This window comes from Myotis brandtii, unplaced genomic scaffold (genome assembly GCF_000412655.1).
Source record: "Myotis brandtii unplaced genomic scaffold, ASM41265v1 scaffold131, whole genome shotgun sequence".
In the NCBI taxonomy this organism is placed as follows: Eukaryota; Metazoa; Chordata; class Mammalia; order Chiroptera; family Vespertilionidae; genus Myotis; species Myotis brandtii.
Genome location: NW_005354632.1, coordinates 837,176 through 842,885, shown reverse-complemented (window position 1 = coordinate 842,885; position 5,710 = coordinate 837,176). Strand labels below are relative to the sequence as shown.

The following is a 5,710-nucleotide window of genomic DNA, read 5'->3' as shown; positions in this document are numbered from 1 at the left end:
CGCCACCCCGCCTCCCCCAAGACGCACACAAACAATCCCTTCCGGGGAGGAGGCTTCGGCCTCCTGCACAGCAGGCGCTGTTGCCGCTGTGGCCACGATTCCACAGGCACAAGCAGCTTTCCTGCTCTCTGTTCTTTGAGGGGCTGGTACCTGCTGCCTCTGCTCATTTGTGTGACTGAATCTGGAACAAAGCAGCACCTGGCTCAGGGGCAGGTCCCTGGCCTGCAGAACCCTCTCACTCCACCAGGGGGCGCCAGTCCCGGGCTGTCCTGTGACTGCGTGTTCCCAATGAAAGTAGAGGAAGCATGTCAAACTCTCGCTTTAAGTAACGCCTCCCTCCAGAAACAATTCGAGAAACGAAAGCCCTTTCACTGGATTGTGGATTCATTTTCTGGTGGAATCTTCCCTGATCCTCGTTCATGAGGCCCATCCAACATAGACACCTGAAAAGAGAGCTGGGAGGCCCAGAAAGGCTAAGGCTGGCCCAAGGCCACACAGCTCGTAAGCACCAGAACCAGAGCCCGAGCCCAGATCTTTGACCTCCAAGCGAGAACGTTTGAGCTGATGAAGCTGCTCCCGAAAGGGGATCCCTGAAGCCTGGGATGTTGTCTTGTGCGGCCCATCGGGGAAGGTGGCAGAGTCTGGGAGACACTAAGGTTCGCAGGATCCTGGTGTGCAGAGTATCTCCAAGGACCTTCTGTGCCCAGGAAAGACGACCGGCTGGCTGGCTGGCAGGAGAGCTGCCCTTCAAATCCAGGTCTGGTTTCTATGCACATTTAACAGGGAGTCAGGTCCCTGGGAAGAGCATCTGAGCTGGGCAATCCTCCGAGGGAGGCCTGGCCTGGCCTTGCATCCCACTAGGTCCCCGACCTGCCTTTCTGGCAGAATTAGGGACTGCGGGGCCATCATTTATGAGAGCGACACCTAGTGGACATTGGTGGTATCGCCGTCCCTAAGAAGAGCTCCAGAACCACCCTCGGGGTCCCGGGCCTCCATTCCTGGCTGGGAGTGCACAGGCCGGTGCTGTGTTTGAGTCGAGGTCCCAGGACATGCAACTGAGTGTTGTCCTCCTCAGATCCCTGCTGAGGGAGGCTGGTGTACGCATGTTCCAGCTCGGCTGCCGTTCCCTAGACCTGGTGGGAGGGCTCCCTCTGCACCTGCCTTTACTTCTCGGGTCTTCCCTGTGGGGCAACTCCACCCCTTAGAACAGCGGGCCCTCGCCGAGGCTCTGTGTTAGCTTCCTTCAGTCCAGCTTTGCTCCAGGACCTGCTTAGTGTGTCCCATAATGTTGTTAGTTATTGGTTGTTGCTATTGTTTGTGGGTTTTTATTTGAATTGAATCCCAAAATTACAAATTAGGACTCCCAGCATTTCTGCAAGTCAGGCAACACTTGTTGTGAATTCTCACCCAGCAGCAGTGGCTGAAGCTGAGGAGCTGCTGCCCCCTTTGGACTGGCAAGGATTTTCCAGTTTGCCACAGTCCACACCACTCCCTGTTGTCTCCTGGTGCCTGCCCTGCTGTCCATTACCCTGCCTTCCCGGTCGCTATAGAAGCTTTATCGTTATATCACACATGCAGGATAGTTGCTGTCACAGGAGTAGACCCTCTGCCAAGCATGGTACATGCCTCCTCTCATTTAACCCAGTGAGATGGGTGTCATTAGTCCCAGCTCACAGATGGGGTTCACATCCCTAAGAATTTTCCCGTGATCAGACAGCAAGCACCTACGCCATGCAGTTAGCTGCTGTGGGCAGGCAGGCAGACCTGCATTGCATTCCATGAGAGAGTGGAAAGCCAGGTTACATTGACATAAACTATCTCTATGAGCCACAAGGTTGAAATGAATTTCAGTTATGGACACACTAGAGGCCCGATGCACAAAATTCATGCAAGAGTAGGCCTTCCTTGCCCCAGCTGCCGGCACCGGCTTCCCTCTGACACCTGGGACCTGGGCTTCCCTCATAGCCCTGGCTTCGTCCGCAAGGTAGTCTGGAAGGACTTCCGGTCTAATTAGCATATTACACTTTTATTATTATAGATGCATTTTACTTTGTCAGGTAATGGCCTCCTCCCATTGGTTTGCAGTGGTCGGCAAATTGCGGCTTGTGAGCCACATGCGGCTCTTTGGCCCCGAGTGTGGCTCTTCCCCAAAATACCACGCGCAGGCGCGCACGTACAGTGCGATAGAAACTTTGTGGCCCATGCGCAGAAGTCGGTATTTTGTGGCTCGAGAGCCGCAGTTTGCCGACCACTGGTTTAGGGGGTGTGACCGGCTCAGTAACGTCCCAAAACCACCACTTTCTATGGAAACATTCATTGCTTAGCAACCAGATGTGGACCCGGCAAAATAAGGCGTCCGTCAGTGGACCAGCATCCAGTGCAAAGGCAGATGCACCCGCCCTTGCTGCTGTGTCTCCAACACCTGCCCCTGAGGGAGGGCGCAGGGGGAGGACAGCACCTCTCGAGAGGCGGGGCTCCGGCGCAAACGGGGTGACCCGCAGCAGATGTTCTGGAATTCGGTTTCCTCCCCTCCAGCTGGACGGATGGCCTCGGAAGTCCCTAACTCTCTGGTTTTAGGCTCCAACTAGGTCTGGGGTGGGTGCAGGCAGAGTGAGAGAAGGAAAAGGACAGTGGTGATAAGAGTCATCCAAGAGGCCCTGGCCAGGTAGCTCAGTTGGTTGGGGCATCGTCCCCATACACCCAGGTTCTGGGTTCGATCCCTGGATGGGGCACATCCGAGAAGCAACCAATGAATCCACAAATAGGTGGAACGAGAAGTCGACGCCTCTCTCTCCCCTTCCTTGCTCTCTACAAATCAATCAATACATTTTCTTAGAAAAAAGAGGTGATTTAACAGGAGTCCCTGACAAACACGAGACTGTGTTTGACACTTGCGTCATCGGCATGTATTTGGTACCTTGAGGTTCTTCTCACTTTGCCAGTGAGAAGAGTAATGGCCGATCTGAACGGCTCGGGGTGTGGGGTTATGTGAGGGCCCAGGTCTAAGCTGGGACCCTGGGGAGCAGCTGGCCCTCTCTGAGCCCCAGGGCCTCTTTGTAAAGGAGGGGTGACCACACTCTCTTCCCGGGCGGCCGGCAGGGTCAGACGCGCTCCCATCCGGAGGCACACGCACAGCACCTGGTGGGATTCCTGAAAGTCCCGTCACCTCCCTCTCGCCCTTCCCTCCTCCCACTGGGCGAGGAACCACCACAGCGGAGAAGGGCCTTCAGCGGGGAGTCAGCTTCACGCGGTATTTCTCCACAGCGGCCGCGGGAGGGGTCAGTCCTCTGGTCGCCTGTAGAGGAAGAAACAGAGGTCAGGCTTGGCTTCAGCTCACACAGGGAAGAGCTGAGGTTTGAACCCCCGTCTGCTGGACGGTCTTCACAGGTTCCCAGAGGCAGCGCAGGGGCAGACGCTCTGCTCAGGTGGAGAAGTCCGTGGGGAGGAGGGGGCCGGGGCTGCACGGGAAGCCCGGCCGCTCCACAGGTTTACAGTTAACACCCTGCATTCCCAGGAGGGGGGCCTAGGGCAAGGCCCTCTGGCCCTTGATTATGGCTGGAATCCCCCCCCGCCACACACACACACACAGGGGATCTCCCACCGGCCTCTCCGGGGAGTCCAGGCGTTTCAGTAGCGGCCACTCTGGCTCGGGCACACACTGCCGCTTCTATAGTGCCTCCCGGTTTCACAGCGACGGCACCCCCTTGGGGCGGGGGCAGCGTTATTCCCCTTCCTCTGCAGGTGGGAGCAGGCTCAGGGAGCTTCCTGGCTTTCATGACCTTCCCCTGGAGGTCACACAGTGGGGCCTATGTGGGCAGCTCCTCGATGCTGCTGATGGGCAACCGTCCTCAGCACCCGCGGCCTGACTGGCGGGGCTCCTCCAGGCCGCAGTCTCCGTCCACAACAGTCTTGTCTCCCAGAGGCCGAGGGGAGGGCCCAGCAGCAGTAAAATGGTTGCTCATTCCTGCTCATGCCCTCGGGGGCTGAGCCAGCAGCTCCTTGAAGGTGCACTTCCTGCAACTCGCTGCTGCATGCTCACCACATGTGATGCCGCCAGGGCCGGCCAGCGGGTGATGAGTCACTCCTTCCAGGGCGTGTTCAGCTGTGCCCATAAGCCCCTCAGCCTCCGGGCCCCAGCTCAGGGCCCCCAGCAGTTACAGGGCTGAAACCTCGCCCGGAAGGCCCCTGTGACCACACCAGTTCCTCAGAAATCCCCCAACCCAGCCTTGATCTAGCTCGACGGCTCCCCACTTGCTGCGTAAGCCTTTCCCAGGCCCAGCTGGGAGGCCGGTCGAGGCCTGGGGCCCCGATCCCGGTTCTACCACTGAGCAGCAAAGCCATCTCCACCACGTTACTGCTCATCTATGTGCTTTGCTTTTCCTTCTGTACAATGGGAATCATATATAATGGGAGCAAAAGCCCCACCTGCCTGCTAGTGAGGGCTGAGAGGCAGCTCAGCACTGTGACCAGCACATGGTAGATGTTCCGTGAACGACGTGGGTGCGGGTGAGGGTGGATGTGCGCACACGTGTGACTCTCCATCTCTCCCGAGCACTTGACTTCTCTTCACCGTATTTTCTGGCTACACCAACTTGAGCACCACGGGGCTACCCCATTTCTCTCTCCGCAAGAATCCTGGTTTCTTAGTTCATCCTTCCTTTTGTTTTTCTAACCTCTTCTATGCCTTGTGTTCCTGCTGCCCATGTTCACGGTCCTCTGCAGCTTTCATTCCCAGTGGTGTGTGGTGGCAACATAGGTCAACGCTCAACCACTGCAATATGTTTGTTTGTTTGTTTTTTAATGTGTGACAACGAGCACAGCACACTAAGTGGGTAACAGATCTTCATGGCGAGAACCTCACTGCCCCACCAGGTCCCACGTCCGCATTTCGGTGGTGGGGAAACATGACCCCTGTGATCCACAGCCACGGAGCCCACGAGCAAAGGGCTTTGTCCATCTCCTCCTTCGCTCGACTACTGACCCTGCAGTGAGTTATTTTTCCTCTAAAGCAGCGGTTCTCAACCTGTGGGTCGCGACCCCTTTGGCGGTCGAACGACCCTTTCACAGGGGTTGCCTAAGACCATCCTGCATATCAGATATTTACATTACGATCCATAACAGTAGCAACATTACAGTTATGAAGTAGCAACAAAAATAATTTTATGGTTGGGCCACAACATGGGAACTGTATTTAAAGGGCCAGAAGGTTGAGAACCACTGCTCTAAAGCAACAGAGAAGGGGCGTGCAGGTTTCAGTAAAAAGCCGTGGCCTCGTACGGTTATTTTTTTAACTTAGGAGAAAAAGAGCCAAGCCACCTACTTGTTTCTGTACATAATTACATTTATTTACAAGAGCCGCCACAGCACCAGGGACAATAAGATGACTAGCTGTCACACAATACTGGGGAGGGGTAATCTCCTTGGTTTGTTTTTTTCTTAAAAAAACACCAACAAAACCAAAACCCCACCAAAACACTCTGATAAAGTTACCAGTTAAGGTAACTGCAAAGGTTTTGGAAGACTGTGTAATACTGCAGAGGTATTTTAAGTTGTTTTTAGTTAGTGACTGAGGATTTCATTTCATCATCTGGAGCTGAAAGAAAAAAAAAAGTCTCATGTCAGTAACTGGTAAAATGCAGTCAACCTGCGTGGCAGCCCGAGAGTCATGATTACCCTCCTATTCGTGCCCTTTTGTAATAAATCCAACAAC

At 55.1% G+C, this 5,710-nt stretch overlaps 1 protein-coding gene across 2 annotated transcripts in view; it reads right to left on the bottom strand.

Moving 5' to 3' along the window:
• Positions 1–5,250: 5,250 nt before the first annotated feature.
• CD58 (CD58 molecule) overlaps positions 5,251–5,710 on the bottom strand; it is a 27,303-nt gene continuing 26,843 nt past the window's right edge. For both annotated transcript variants that reach the window (XM_014534529.1, XM_014534530.1), the window contains exon 6: positions 5,251–5,593. The gene's annotated coding sequence lies outside the window, so the exon portion shown is untranslated. The remainder of the gene's footprint in view (positions 5,594–5,710) is intronic.